Raw genomic sequence first — 16,567 nt, 5'->3', positions numbered from 1 at the left:
TGGGCTTTGAGCTGGAGCATCAGTTGTCTCAGACACAAGACCTTGCCCTGGCACGTGGCTGCTTTGCTGGGCAGCAGCACTCTGTCAGAGCTGCTGGGCTGAAGTTTTTTGCATCTTTACAAAGCCCAGAAATGGTCTGAAATAGTGGCTTTTTGTGCCCAGCAAGCCTCTGCTGATCCAGCATTTAGCAGAAAGTTTAAGGTGGAGAACGTTTGCTAACCCACCTCATTTATCAGACTGGAAAAGCAGAGTTTTGACTGCTCCATCTTTTCACTGAAATGACTCATTACCTGGTGGAAGGCGGCCAGCCCCCAGCATATTCACCTTCAATCCAGCTTCAAATCATCCTCATTTTAAAAATTCACAATAAAACCATCTCACCCTGCAGGTAGCCTGAGATTGGGATAGGATGATGGAGGTTACATATATTTGGAGGGGGTTGAATTAGACATGCTTCAGCTGTACTGGCTCACAGGAGGATAAAAACATGCCCTGTGAAAGCTGATCAGGCTTGATATGCTCAAAAACTCCAGCATCTGAGCTTTGGAGAGCAGGTTCAGCTGAAAGGACCAGAGCTGGGCTGGACTCTGCCATTGCTGGGGGAAAGATTGCCTTTGCGGGCAAACCCTTGGGGTGACGGTGCAGAGTGTCCATTGGCAGCTGGTTTGGGAGAAAGAAATTAGAAGAGAGCATCATCTGCCAGAGACTCACCCTCTCCACGCGCCTCCTCCCTAGGAGTGGTGGCGTGCCATCCCAGAGGGAAGGGTCCGGTGTGCCTGGCCACGTTATTTATGGACCACAGGGAGCCAGAACAACTCCATCAGGCTTTGCCGGCACTTTCTCTTGCTGCTCCTGAGTTTTACTTGCATAGATGCTCGGTCCCATAAAGATCAGCCCAGTTCCAGCTTGCTTGTAGTTGACAGGTGACTTGCTGCTAGGTAGTGTGGGGATTTTTTAGGGACAAGCGTGCTGTTGTTCTGCCTTGGGGAAATGATGTGATTTTCACGTATCCCCACTGCAGAATGAATGAATGAGACATTTGACGAGGACACATTAGTAAGGCTGGCAAGCCTGCTGGCTCTGGGTTTTATAAGGAGCGCTGAAGCCTTTTTTTCCACTCATTTCTGCCATGAGCGGTTGGAAAGGGTGATAAACAGCAACAGTAACCATGCAAAGCCATCCCCACCTCTTCCTGCCCCGGGACAGGTTGGTCTTTCACATCCAGGGACATCCTCAGCCCAGGGGCTGCAGCAGGGCCCCAAGCACCACAGGAGCTGCAGGTGCCTGCAGGAGGAGGCAGTTGCCCAAAGGGATGCCTATGTTTGCAAGGAGGGTAAAGGTTCATTGCCACAGAGGTTGCCTGGTAATCGGGAGATGTTTCCGTAACCTCCTGAGCCTCTGCAGCCAATGTTTGCTCCCCAAAACTGAGCTACAGGATGAAAAGACTCAACTTCTCCTTTGGCTCTGTAAAACCAGGCTGGCTTCCTCAGCAAGAAAAAAAGCAACAAACAACAAATCCACTTGCCAAACTTACAAACTTCAGCAAAACAGCATACTTTTCTTCCCAGGCAAATGATTTGTTAAAGCTTTTTTTGTACAGCTTTGTATCAAGTGAATTTTGTTTTTTTCCACCCCTGTGACACCTTTATTTGGTATTGAAGTTAATTCCTCTTACTTACTAGTTTGAATTTGATTGTGTGCAAGTAACCTGGCGGTGCTGAGGAACTGATATTTGCTTAAAGAAAAACTATCCAATTAAAGATTGAGGTTGTGGCTGCATCTCTAATGCAGCTCATGCAGAAAAATACATTACTCTGGAAATTGCCTAGACCAGCCAGAAAGGCACCCATGCTTTGAGTGAGTTTCTAGATAGATTTGGGCAAAAACTTTGCCTTTTTAGCTTCCAGAGGAGCTCCAGCCATTTACCGGGGAAAATTCAGCATCTCCCAAATGATGCCTCATCAGCTCTATTCAAAGCAGCGAACGGCACAGTGGAAACAACACAGTTTTACCTCCTTGTTAGAAACTCAGCATCTCCGCATGCTTCAGACACAAACATCTCAAGCACAAGTTGTTCCATATGTTCGATGCAAATCATAGACAAGCCCCTGAGGAACAAATACATACTGACCGCATACGTGCTGTTTCCTGGTATGTTTTTTTTTTTTTAATGCTAACTCCAAACAAAACAGCTACGATGTGGAAATGCTGTTTATATCAGCTCCCAATCAAGTGACGGGATGTTTATAAAGGAGAGAGCAAGATTACTCAGCCTGGACCGCTGTGCGCACCCGGTGTGACTCCCTGGCACAAGGAGACCCATGCTACCCAGCTGGGGACAGCAAGGACCCCCTCATGGAGCAAAGGAGGAGAAACAAGTGCATCCCACCCTGGGGTACCTTTAGCAACAGCAACGCCAGGATGAAACACAACGTGAGGATGCTCAGTAACTAATGCTACTTTTTGTTATCACCGGGAAATAAGGTGTCACCCTCTGTGTCGCAGCAGATCTGTGATGCCCTGGGGAGTAGCAGCCGCCTCTGCCCACCACAACCCTCCCCAGGCAGGGGAGCATGCTGCTACGGGAGGCATGGCTTTACTGCCGGCACTCTGCCAGTCACTTACACCCTTGGGAAAGAAAATACCAGTCCTATATTAAGGCCCAAGAGACCAGAGAGTGACTATCAGGTGTGGGATGAAGCCAAAGAAATTAAGCCCAGGGAGGAAACCAAGAAGCTGCATGATGTGAGAGATGGAGAGGGGAGTGGGGATTCAACCCTGTTCCAATCCATGTGATCACTTTGAGCAAAATGTAGGGTTTTTTCCTCCCCTTAATTCACAGCTCTTTTCCATTCAGGGGAGTGGCCGAATTTTCACAGCTGAATTAAGCCAGTTCAACTTAGCATGGGCTCCAAAGATTAAAAAGAAACAGTGTTTCTGGCAGACAGCCTGGCACTAACACATGGCGAGGACTGATTAAGGACCTGGTGCCCCAGGGGAGAAGCAGCAGCCTTGGAAAAGTTGGGGTGTGGGTCACAATCCCCATGGGGTGTTTCACACTCCAGCATTGCTGCTCCCCTGGCTTTGTTCTCCACCAGCAAGCAAGAGCTGCTCGTGGGAAACTCCATTTATCATGGAAAAACCCACCTGGGCAAGATAAAAATATATATTTTTCTTCCTTTAGCAGGGAGCCCTGACAAGAACATAGCCCCTGGGGACTGGGATGTATGGTACATCAGTATAGAGCTTTACATTTCCAGTGCTGTCCTCTTCCTCTTAGCATAACACACGATTTTTTTCTCTTTACCGCTGGTGTACAATGAACATGGGTTTCCAATGAACCGGCTACAGCAAACCCTCAGGTCTTCCCCCACCCCCAGTCTTCCCAACTAACATAACACTCATTCATGGGTATGAATAATTCCTGTAATTCCTCTTCGGCTCCTCTGCCGTTACATGATCCCGCCTGTGTGGGCAGCAAGTATTTCTGGCTTCTCCCTGACTCCAGCTCTTTTTAAGCCACATCACTTCTCTCCCTGGTAATTAGTAACAGTTATTTCCATCACAAAATGGGAAGTTTCATTGAACCATTGAAATTCAGCCCATTTCAAATGGCTTTTTATACAGCACAGGACTTTGAAGTTGCCACGGGGCATGGAGGCCAAGACTTTGAAAGATTTTTTTATCCCCTTGTGCAAGGCATCACCTGGAAGTATCTAATGCAAAAAAACCAGGAGCAATCCAAAGCAACATCTGGCAATGTCTGCATTGGCCAATATGTATCTCACACATGCTCCCCGAGTTATCTTTTATTCTGAAAAAGAGCTTAGCTAGCATCTTTCCTAGAAGCCGAGCATCACAGTTTACATTACAGCTTACTGACCTACAAGCTGCACGTTGTGTTAGAGGGGAAAATATTCACATTACTTACATATTTGAGAGTAGTTTTGTTCCCTGTCATTGAAGACACTGATAAACCCTCCTAGCAGGAGGTCTTTCTGCAGGATGCAGTTGGTCAGGGCTCCAAGTTTCTTTGTTTGAGTTACAATAACTCTGATAGGCCATAGATAGAGCATATATATACACTCAGATAATATGCACAGCACTGCTGTAGGTTTGCTTTTATTGCTTCTTCTGGGGTTAGCCTGTTGTCATGATTTATTAGCAGCATTAGCCTCAGAAATGTTACAACAAAACAGGCATCCTTTTGAGAAATCACTGATTTATAAAAAGAAATGTTTTCTAGCATATGCAGAGATTTTTAAAAGCTTTGATTTGGGAAAAAAAAAAAGACACACAGCACAATGCATTTCAGTAACTCTGATAATAATATATATTAATAAATAATAATATTAATAAAAATAACTCCTAATAAGCCCTACTTGGTGAAACTTTTATTGCACCTTTGATTTTAAATGATAGCACTTAAGAAGAGGGAAGAAAGGAAGGAAACGACTTTTCTATTAGCCCTAAGCCATTTTTCCTCCCAGGAGGGTTTTTTTCCCCTGTTGCATGGGAGATGCTGAAATTTTTGGTTTCATTCTTAAGGCTTTTCCTGCTGTTGCTTTTTGAAATTGTAGGAACCAAAATCAAAAGACTCCAACCTGTGCCTGACTCCACACACCACCTCTTTCTCCTATAGCGGCCACACTGATCACTAATTTTTTCCCTTCACTTAAGCTTGGGAGGCAAACCTCACTGTCTCACAGATAAGGAGTTGAGGCAGAGCAGACAAATTACCTGTAATCACACAGCCGGTGGCAGAGAGATCCCAAGATCACAGTTCCCTTAGCACTACCCCAAGTGGGAACACACTAATATCCACCCCACCAACCTGTGCTGGGGCACAAACCTCCCTCCCCTGGTACCAATTAGGAGATGTGCCATTGATTGCAATTAAGCCCAGGTTGCACAGAGGTTGTTGGGATGCTCGCAGCATCCCCAAGGCTTTCCTGAGCCCCCTCCTAGTGCAGCCTGCCTTGAATCCACTATCCCAACTTCATCCTCAAGGATGGGAGGGAGATTTTGCAGCAGTGTTTTAATTTCTTCACCAGGGCTGTGGGATGGGAATGGCAGAGCCAGGTGGCTCTTCTCTTGCCTTAATTCCTATCCTGACCTGCCCAGCTCACTTTCTCCCCACTCTCTCTGCATGCTCTAGAGATGCTCCTGCCCTTTCCCCCTGGCTGTTTCAAAGTCGAGGGTGGTATCAAATGTAGCACAAATACATCAGAAGACATTTGTGCAGAGGCAGACAGACAAACAGAAAGTGTAGGAGAAAAGCAGAACCAAGAAAAGCTTCAGAAAATATTTCCTGGACCACTTCCTAACTGGGGGTGCTGGTGGCAGGGGAAGTATTTGGACAAAAGCAACAGCAAATCCTTTGGGACTAATGAAAACCATCTATTGCAAGCAAAATCAAAATGCAATCTGCAACCCTGCCCTTGTTGTAGCAGAGCAGCTCTCTGCCTTGCTTTGCAAGCAGGAGAAGGAGCTTATTCTTTGAAATAGGGGTGTGAGGGCCACAGCCGGACCCCATGCCTCCAGTCTGCTGTGCAGATGCTCAGGCTGGTGATGAAAAAATAATGGAGCAACCCTTGGTTTTGGCAGTACCCAATAATTTCAGAGTAAGCAGCAGGCCCACCTTGCAGGACCAGGTTTTATTCGGGGGAAAGAAGGTGACCTTGCGTTTGGTGGATGCCTGAGGAATCCCCGGAGGAAAAGCCAGCAGATGGTGCTCAAGGATGGAGCCAAGGCGGGATGCTCCTGCGTGTCCCCATGCATACGTGACCCAGAGCTGGCTGCCCTGTGCTTGTGTGAATCACACGAGGGAAAACCACAGAACATTTCTTAAATTGGGGGTAGAAATGGCCCAGCTGAATGGCATCCATATGCAGAAAAGAACTGCAAGATTTTACCACTCTCTGCCTGTTTCACTGATTTTTTTTTTTTTTAAGGGTCCCAAGCTGCGACCCTTATTCTGGGGATGGGAGGATGTCAAGGTCCCCTTTGCATTCAGGCGAGGATGTAGCACACAGGGCTTTTTTGTCATGGGTGGAAAGAGAATTCCTCAAAATCCTCTTCCTGACTCATAGCATTAATCATGTCTAAGTTATTAATACACTAGGGAGGAAATCTTGCTAAACTTAGTCCCAGCTGTCTCTAGAAATTACCAATGTGATGTGATTCAGTCTTTTGCTAATTATCAGAGAGGGTTTGTTTGGTGTCTGGGGATGGAAAGAAGTAGATGTCCCTGTAGATGTCACCCCTTCCCCAGGGGTTTTGCTCACCCCCGCAACAGCACGGCAGCCGTGGTGGGGACCTGTCTGGGTTCTTCGTTGCTGCCACGGCAGATGGGGTCCGCTTTGCAGCGGGTCACCAACACAAACATAGAGCAAACTGGTAAAGGACGGATTGGAAAGGATTGTGAATGGAAGGCAAAAAAAAAAAAAGAAAACCCACAACAAAAAACCCACCCGAAAACGCCCTCAGCATCCTGGCTGGCTGCTCTACCCCTGTGCACCAGCTACAAAACCCCTTTTTGGAAAGGAAAACCTTTCAGTTTGGTTATTACAGTCATAAAGGCAATCAGATGGGAATTTAAGACCTCTCATAGTCTCATTTAGTTATTGGAGCACTTGGTAAAAGTCACTTCAATATTAAAACCATATTAAGCAGATTCTGCATCACAAAAAGAATAAATTCTAGCTACCAAGTTAAATACATTCTCAATCGAGCTGTGGTAGGCACACAATGCAGGTCATACACGTTTTGCCAATATTGTTACATTATTTATCTATGACCCTCTATCTTGGCTGTTTTTTACTACTCTTCTGGGGTGGCTGGAGCTTTCCCGTGTTTTATTATTTTGTTTTTGCGAGTCACTTAAAACTGTTTTCCTGCATTCCTTCATTGCCACACAGAAAACTCTGGTTTTTGAAGGTTATCTGAACTAATGACAATACAGATCCCAGTTGCCTTTGAGCTCGTATGACCAAACCATACTGGTTTCCACTGGTGGCAGCAAACTAGAACCACTGGACCCCACTCGGTGGATGTAATTCTCACTGCGTGCATTGTACAGGTGACAGCAGGGCTGAGGTGTGCAGGAGAGGTGACAGCCTGAAAGCCCAAAGGCAGGAGAAGATGCAGGGCAGCACATTGCCTGCTCCTGCCTGTTCAGTAGGAGGCTGGCAACAGAGTGAGAGCACCCATGGCCACGTGCTGCTGCTTTATGGGGTTGTCCTGGTGCCACCACAGCATGCCCAGTTGGGCTCTCCTACCTGACAGCTGAATTAAAAAGGAATATACTTTGGTTTGGACACTTCTGCCAGCAAAGTGCACCTCCATTGTATGTATTTTATCCTTTCGCAGCTGTCCCTCACCCACCTTGGCGACTGTTATGTGTTTGTCATTGCTTTCCAGCAGACCCCATTTCCTCCACCCCCTGTTCAGCTGCCCACCGACATCCAGCGAGGAGCTGCAGCTCCCTTTTGCCAGGCATATTTATTATTTGGGAACACCCTGCCTTTGAGCTTCAGCTCACCAGATTTGGGGAGGGGGACACAACACCCTGGCTTGCTTTTGGGCACACAGCTGGGGATGTTTGCGCTGGATCCCTCTGTGAGGCTGGCGCTCAGTCTCTGCAAGCGCCAAGCCAAGCACCATTTCTAAAACGAGCTATTGCATCAGTTCAAGAGCTCAGCACTTTCCTGAAGCATTCCAGCTATTTCTTTATGTGGCTAGTCTTTCAAACAGCACAAAACCTAGAGCAAACATAATAAATACCCATTTGAAATTAAGAGAATTTGACTATTTTATTCCAGGGACACTATCTCAGTTCCAGCCTTATATGGAACGAAACAAGGGCAAGAGATAAGAATTAATGTTTCCGTACCACTGTTTCTTGCAAAACACAACCCAGTCCAGACTGAAATGCTTAACTTTGGCCAGTGACACGCTGTTGCTCGAAGCAGAGGAATAAAATTAACCCCCCAAACCTGCCTGATAGGCTCTGCCTAATAAAAGGTTAAAGGTATTTTTTCATAGTGCTTTTTTTTTTTTTTTTTTTTTTTTAAATATCACCAGTCAGGAACTTTCAAACTTTTACTTGAAACTTTCCACTAGGCTATATGTACTTTAGAATATTTGTCCTTATGCTAAGGGGCTACCTTTTGTTAATAAGTAAGTTATGCTATAGCATAATCCCGTCACTTCTTCCTCCCCATCTGGGCAGGTGAAAAAACACTGTTACATGTAAATAGGAAACTGCATCAAGAAGAGACTCTTTCCCCCTGCACTGATGTTCATAACTGTGCAGGGGGAGAAGCTGAGCTTTCTGCAGCCTCAATCATCTCCAAATGGCGCTTCGCCGGAGCCCTGTGTAACTTGGTATGGTCCTTGGCATGTCCTGGCTCCTGCAAACATCCCAGTCCAGCCCTTCCTGGCTGAAAGACATAGTTAAATCAGCTCCTGCAACCCTTCAGGGCTTTTTTCTTTTTTTATATATTTCTTCTCACCGACAACAGAGAGAAGCATTTTGGAGACAGCGAGGCCAGCACGGGAAGGGGAAGCCACACAGTGTGGAGGCGTCCTCCGGGGCAGGGGGGGCCACATGTGATGAGCAGCTCTGACCTCAGCCTGGGGAACGCCAGCACCAACCATCTGGATCCCATTTGCGACGCTGGATCGCCCGGCCCCCCAGCAGTCCTGCGCCAGCCGCCTCCTCCAGCTTCGCTCAGACCCGCGGCGGCCGTCTCGCAGGGACCAGTGCACCCCCGTTTCCCTCGCCCTGCTGGTGCTTGCACCCCACCAAGCAAGGCGAGCGGGGATTGGGAAAGCGGAGCAGCACCAGCACACCATGAAGCAGGGGTGAGAGGTGCTTTGGAGTGGAAAAACCTGGAATAAGCAACTTTTTTGGGGGTTCGCTCAGGGGTAAGTGTTGCTTTCTGCGCGGGAGCCCTTAGCCAGGGCTCAGCAGCTGCTGTGCTGCATTTCCCCTCCTCGGCGGAGTGTTAGTCTTTGGGGAGTTTTCAAGGAATTTTGGACAAAACCCATCCCATGCACAGAGCGGTGCCCTCAGAGGAAAGCTACCCCCAGACTTGTGTTGTGCTTGGAAAAACGGAGCAATGCAGCTGGCTTGCTCACACCAGGAGCCTCCTCTCTGAGACGATGCACTGCAGGTGCACAGGGACACTCCTGGCCCCACCAGTGCAGGGGAATTAAATTCATTCAAAAGCACTGAGTATTTCCCTTGCTGCTGCAGGATGGTGTTTGCCTTTGATGCCTTGAAATCATTGCAGCAGCAGCAGCTTGGTGGGATGGGACCGGGATGCCCCAGGAAGCAGTGGGGTGGGTGCTCCAAGGAGGGCATGTAATGGCTTGGGGAGCTGCTTGGGCACAAAGACATGGGTGCATGAATGGGACCCTGCAAGGAACCCAGATAAGGGGGTGTCTCACTGCCCCTTTCCTGCTCCCAAGGCATGTCCCCAGGTCTGGGGGTTGTTTGATAGCAGCCCTCACCCCTCCTGCCTCAAGGCAAGGTAAGATGAGCTGGCCAGAAATGCTTGTCAGCCTGTCCACCCCACACCGGTCCTGCTGCTGGGAATGTCCCTGCTGCTCCAGGGTGGGACAGCACTATTGTGGCTTCAGGGACAATCATTCTCCTCTTGTGGTCATCCATGGAGAGGAAAACTGGCCAAACATCAGATATTTTTCCCCAAGGGCTCTCCAGCCTTGCATGAAGCCACCTCCCCTCTCCACAGCCCCTATCCCTGCTCCCTCCTACCTTTCCCAGCCCTTTCCCCCCATAGCCCCAGTTGCCCTTGACTCCCCAGGGCTTTGCACACAGCAATGCTCTTGCCAAGGGGGCGGCTATGACTAATCATGGAGACACCCCGCCACCATCCCTCTTGGCTCAGCAAAGCCCTCCCTTCCCAACCAGAGCCTGGGGCAAGAAAGGGTTGCAGCCAAATGGGTTTCCTGACCAAGAACAGGGGCCAAAACTGGCTGGAGCGGAGGTAGCCAAAGCCACTCTGGTTCCAGCGGGTGCAATGGGAAACTCTCAGCTCATTTCTGGTTGCTACGATGATTCATGTGTGCTCTCAGGGGAAGAATGCTGCTTTTTTCAAACTTCTGGCTTTACCCCATTACTTATTGGTTTAAAAAAAAGAAAATCAGTATTTATGGTTGGATAATTACTGTGCTTATATAGTGCTGTTTCTGGGGCACAACCACCCAGTTTGGGAGCTTTGTGGAAGCCAGAGAGATGTCTCCAGCTGGAGGCTGTTGCAGGGAGCTAGGGGACTCCTCCAAGGTCACGTAGGAACACTGCAGCGGAGCAGAGACCCAACTCCACATCTCCCCAGCACCATCCCTTGACTCACCAGTACCAGAGCTCAGGGAAACAGGCTTTCCATCCCCAACCTTATACCCTCCCTCATTCCACCCTGATCTTTGCAGAGAGGTTGACCGTGACCAGGAGTGCGATGGCATTTCTGAGACAGGAATGCAGGGCTGCATGCTTCTTGCTGCATCATCATTCATTCATTCCTTTTCCATTTTTCAGCAGTCTGCCCAGTTCCCTTTCTGGTTTTTCAAACATCTTTACAATTTTCCATTCAAATGCATTAACTTTCTCCAATTTCAGGGTGAGCTAAACCAGCCCCCACTGTATTCCCACATGTCAAGGGGAAAAAGCGTTCCTCTCCTAACTTTTGCTACGTGCCTGTCTGGGAACAGGAGGGAAGGGAACATCTTATTCCTTCCATCAGCGCAAACTTGGGTCTTGCCAGCCTTGGACTGTATTCTCCCAGCCTGGATGCATTTGATTTGCAGCAAAAGGATGAACCTGCCCCTGTGTTGGGTGTGCATGGTAGTGGGGCTGGCTGCGGGTGGCATTGCATGCCTGCCCTCCACTGTGAATCACAGCCAGCCTTACTGCTCCACATGCCCATCACTTTTTCCACCTTTTTAAGTGATCTGTGTTCCACATTAAGGAGCCGATTTGTTTGGGTGGAGAGGCACTGGGAGGCTTAGGTTACTACACATAAAGAGTCATTGATCTTTGAGGGAGTTTCCTTTTTTTTTTTTTAGCAAATACTCACTTTCCTCTTATTAACTACTCTATTTTAGTCAGTTTTCAGATGAAGAAAACAACCAGATTTTAAGCCAACAGCATGCTTATAAGAACAGAAATGAATATGTGATTCATATTAAATGCTAACATCCAGGGAACTTGCCCAGGTAGGATATAAATGCAGCATAACTCTGTTGCTTTGCTGAATGCTGGTTTTCAAAAATCAGAGCTCAAGTGGTTTGCAAAAGCAGAAAGATTTTCCACCCTTTCAGGCTTGTTTGCTTGTAATGCTCAGGTCTACCTTTGTAGGAAGAAATGTTTTCAGGAGCAGCCCTCAACCCAGCCGCCCTCACCTTCCCAGTGCCATCAAAGCCAGATGGCAGCAACATTAATGGAAACCCTTCAAAAGAGCTGGTGCAAATTGAAATGGCTCCACTGAGCTCCTTGGAGCCATGACTAAATTCAGAATCTGTACCATACAGCTCATCCCAAGTCTCTAGAAATAACCTTGTTTCTCTGGAGGCTGTGTGGCCAGGTGATATTTGGTGCCACATGATGAAGAGGTGGCCAGGTGCTTAGAGGCTTGGGAGGCTTATATCCCTTTTTGAAGGTGACTGAGCTACTTCACAGGGAAAAAATCACAGCATTTAGCATCCTAGGCATCCAAACCACTGCTAGGAGTGGCTTTTGGCTAATGTTTTCCCCAACTCAGAGCTCTTAACAGTGCAGATAAATTTAAGGGGCAGCCAAGAGAGGAGCATGCACCACCTCCAGAGGGCAATCTCTGCTATCATGGCTCCACATCAGGATTTCAGGAGCCGTTTCTCCTCCGTGCTTGCTCTACAGCCACAACTGGATGTACATCCCACTATTGGGGCTGCAAATAGTTGTTCTGAGTGGCCAGAGTCCACTTTCAAGCCACTGGCAAGGCTTACAGCAGCCTCATGGCTTCACTGCTGCCTCCCAGGGACATGCATATAGCAGAGAACAGCCAAGTCAAGGGGATTTCAGGCTGAGCAGTTTGGTTGGGAAACAGGGTGCTAATGAGGCATAGGGAAAAACAAAATGCCACACAAAGCAAACATAAATGAAGGCAGAGGCCCCTTGGTTTTGACCCTGACATCCCCATGGAGCAGACTTTCAAAGGGCTCTGAGAATGCTCACAGCATCTTATCTCCTATACCATCTGCAGGATGATGCTTTGCCCTCCCTCTGGTCCTGCCTGACCCCCTTGCAGAAAAGCTGTTGGGACCCAGGTGCAAATCCACATCTTTATCCCAGTACAAGATGACCCACCCCACATACAAAGGGAATTTAGGGCCAGAATTTCTTTTCAGGCTTCTATTCAAGCTAGTTTTGGGGGATGCCCGTGGGGCTGGGCAGGAAAATTAGACCACATGTACTTTGCTTGAGGGCAGTGAGGCATCCCAAAGGTTCCTGGCTGTGCTAGCTAGCAAAGCTACACAGGCTGTCCAAGGCCAAGCCCAAACCCAGGCCATTTGTCCCCAGGAGCACGCAAGTCATTGCTCTGCCTACCACAGTTGCTTTGGGTCCTCCGTCCTTTCCCAAAGGCTGCTCACCTCCCTGCAGCAACAACACTGTCACGGGGAGGGAGAGTTGTTGGGAAGAGATTTCACAAATAAATCACTAGTTTTGGATTTCCTGGTTATCACGCCCCAAGAGCCACCCCCAGCTCAGCCCTTTAGCCTTGAAGAAAAGCATCAGGCAACTACAAAACACTAGTACAGAAAACCCCTCTGACAGCTCAAGCTGTACGATCCAATTGCTTTCTCAAAGTCCAGCGAGATAGACAGCATCAGTGCCTGAAGCACTGCCCAGGTGGGAGTTCAGATTTAAGAGGTATTTTGCAACAATATTAATTATTCCCTTTACCTGCCATAGCTCCCACCCATATCTATGCATGACACACATCACATTTCTATTCACACCAAAGCCATAGATACTTCCCCTCCCTCTCGAAGCCAGCCAGCCCAGCTGAGAGGCACATGTAATGAATCAGTGATATGTAACAGCTGTAGAAATTTTCTGTCTTTTATGTTCTGCTTTTGTAAGTCTACTCATCTGCTTTGCACTTTTACAGATTTTATTTTAACTACAGTCTAGTGAAAAAACATACACAAATGAATGATTACTTAGAAAGTGAATTTGAAACATCCAGTCAAATAAAAACATTATGTAAAAATGTCAGATTTTATGCACAGAGGAGTATGCAATAAGCAAAAAATAGCTGCTGGGAAAAATATTTAAGGAAATAACTTCATTGGGTTAGTGGTAGAAATGATTGCCTTTTGAAAGCATTATTAGTAACAGATGCATATCTTCTGATGAAATGGAGGACATACTGTAATATTAAGAGGTCACCACACACTATATAAACTCTAGACAGACATAAAAACTTCAGATTATTGAAGACTACAAGAGTTAATCTTTTAGCACATGAATTATTAAGAGATTGGCTCCCCAGGTTTTGGTGCTAATTCTTAACAGTTCAGGAAAATGCTTTCCTTTTCTAAAGGCACACAGTACTCAGGTTTTTCAGCATTTTTTTTCCAGCTTGCAGTGGTTATATCTAAAGCTCCACCAGAGCTTTCACCTCCCAGGACTGCAAGGAACTTTTCACTTAAAAAAAATTCAGGATGAAATTACCTTATTGAAAACAATAACAATCCAGGAGAATAAAGTTGCAAAACAGATACTTGGCAAAAATCAAGAATTAAAATGTGTTAGCAAAAGTTCACATCCCTGGTTTTATCCTCTACACCCTGCAAGCTGGTACCACCTCCAGCTTCTGTGACCAGTGGTAATATGGGACATAAAGTAAGAATGCATTGAGTAAAGCAAGTTACTTGTTGTGTCTCAGCAAGGCAAGCCAAGTAAGACCTATCTCCAAGCAATAAAAGTTCCATTATTTACTGTCTTAAACTCATTTTTCTCACTGAGCCAGAGACTTGCTGTTGGCTCAGTCAAACCAGATCTGAGCAGAGTTTTGGTTCAAACCCCCACAAAATGCACATTACCCCTACAAAAAAAGCTGCTGTCCTTGCTTCTTTTCTCAAGGGCCATTCCCTACAAAAGGATCATCTCCTCACACATTCCTTTCTGCAAGCACCCAACTCTTCCTCCTTTGCTAACAAGGGTGCTGTGGAGGAGGGGATATAAGGAAAACCTCTGATCAGGAACATGTGTGCTTAAATGCTGCTGTTCTTCATAAGTTGTCAGTCAGTCTCTAAGAAACATCAATCATTTCTTCCTGCAAGACTTTACTGCTTCTTTACTTCTAATAGCTAATCTCAGCTCCTGTGATTTTAGGATGGTTTTGAGGAAGCATGATGCTAAAACTCATCTCTTGTTGATGAATAAGTCCCTCTGCTTTTATATGACTAAAAATACTATGATGGAGGTCACAGAGAAAGCTGGAAATAGATCTGAAGACCTCCAAATGGCTAAAACAGAAAAGAAGGTGACTAAAAAGAACGGCCGACTTAGTATTTCTTGAAAAAGGCATTGGATTTCCCAGTTAGCCAGGGCAAATAAACCAAAGCTGAGACTGAGTGTTGTTTTAATACACTGCGATAGCCAGGTTTATCTCATGGTGCCCCAAGGGCTGATTCATGACTTTCAGCCATTTGGGTTTGCCAGGATGGAGGTACATAAAACACGGCTGGTGGTTTCTCTGCTGCAAGGCTCTGGGGCTGAACCATGACCCAAAGGGACCCAACAGAGGTGGGCTCAGCCCTGGCTCTCCCCCAGGCTGCTTGTTTGAACATGGGCAAGGCAGTTCTTCAAGGGGTTTCAAGCCAAAGCATCCTTAAAGATGTAGGTGTAGATCCAGCATTGAGTTTGGAAATCCCATTCTATGTGAAGCCCAGTACTGCAGGAGGGTCATGGGGCGGTGTTGCGGGCAGGGGAGATTTCGTAGCACCGGGGAGATTTGCTTTTCCCTTCTGCTGAATTTCGTGGCTGTAAATGGCCCTGTAAAGCTCTCTGCAGCTGCTCAACATTAAAACCAAAAAAGCCCCAAATGTTTGCTTCGGTCTTGTCATTTATTAGCTGGCAAGACATTAATTTTCATTGGTTTATCTTGATGCTCTGTTCACCCCCAGCTGTTGTGACTGCAGAGGGATAGGGTGCCAGCAGCTAATAAACAGGATGATAACATAACTTTCTGTATTTCGGGAAAGAAATAGTAGCACTTTTATGGCATACGTTATTTTAATGGACTGTTTTTCCATATTGTGCATTTTATTTCACATTTTTCATTCATTGCTAGCAGCATTTTTAATCCCAATGGATGCTGCAAGGCAAGCCCATCTCAAAAAACTTTCAGCTCTTCCATAAACTCTTCTGCCCAGAGGGGTGATACTGCAGTGGGGTTGGATGGGTGGTTTTCACAAGGTCAGTGCTTTTTGCAATCCTCAGCTCTGGGACATACAGACCTTTCGGCATTTGCGTGTTCAGGAGCCGAACCCTGCAGCAATGCCCATGGCTAATCCAGCACCCATGGGGAAGCAGAGCCCAGCTTTCCCCTCCCCATGTGTCCTTTGGGTGAAACTAGGTTTTCTGGGAGCAAGCTGTAAATCAGAGATATGGTCCAGCAGAGCAGGTTCGCTCCTACTGGAGGCACTGGGAGGTTTGGCTTGGACTGTGATAGCCGGGGGCATGGATGGGTGCCAGCTAATAAGTATGATTTTTTAGTCTTTTTATGAATGATAGTGCTACCTCTGGGCTGTAGCAGCTGCCTCTATAAATTGAGGAGCTGCCAATAACAGGGAAGACTTGTCACATCTTAATTAATGCTGTGTGTTAGCTGCTGGCTCTGGGTGCCTATTAAATGTCTCTCTACCTGACATCATCATTATTATTATTATTATTATTATTATTATTATTATTATTATTATTATTATTATTATACTACTACACAAATGTGGGGGGGAAAGGTAGAGGCTAGCTTTTGCCTGACTCATGCTATATAGCATTCATAAATGCCATCTGGAGCACATGGAAGAGTGAACGCTGCAAACCCCTTCTCCCAAGAAGGACCAGCTGCCTAACTCAGCTTTGACACACAGGGAGCCAGTGGAAGCATCAGGATTGCGTTGGGTTTTGGGAAACAAGGTGGACATTGTCCCCTCCTTTCTGCTGACCCCCCTCTGATAGACCTGAGGAGTGTCTCTTCAGTAGAAGAGGGATCAGCTGTTCAGATGTTTATTTCCAGATTTTCCCCAATTCCCAGCACTTGATTCTGTTTCCAGCTGTGCCAACAATGGCCATCTGTGTAACTATCACGGCTTTCCTTAAAGAGGGGGTTGGTCTTCCCATCAGCCCTCTTAGGCTCTTGTATTGGTCATAACTCTCTGGATTGATGGAGTTGGCAAGGATGGTAATAAGAAAATGTGGGGTGGGTTTTTTTCCAATTTTTTTTTTTTTTTTTAATGATGACCTGGTTAATAGCTTGATGTATTTGCATCACTT

The 16,567-nt window shown here is 46.7% G+C and overlaps 1 protein-coding gene across 2 annotated transcripts in view; it reads left to right on the top strand.

Moving 5' to 3' along the window:
- Window positions 1-8,761: 8,761 nt before the first annotated feature.
- Window positions 8,762-16,567, top strand: part of COL6A3 (collagen type VI alpha 3 chain) — a 63,446-nt gene continuing 55,640 nt past the window's right edge. For both annotated transcript variants that reach the window (XM_082313328.1, XM_082313327.1), the window contains exon 1: window positions 8,762-8,931. The gene's annotated coding sequence lies outside the window, so the exon portion shown is untranslated. The remainder of the gene's footprint in view (window positions 8,932-16,567) is intronic.

This window comes from Platalea leucorodia, assembly GCF_965183815.1.
Source record: "Platalea leucorodia genome assembly, chromosome: 5".
NCBI classification, from domain to species: domain Eukaryota; kingdom Metazoa; phylum Chordata; class Aves; order Pelecaniformes; family Threskiornithidae; genus Platalea; species Platalea leucorodia.
This window is presented reverse-complemented; position numbering and strand designations above follow the sequence as displayed.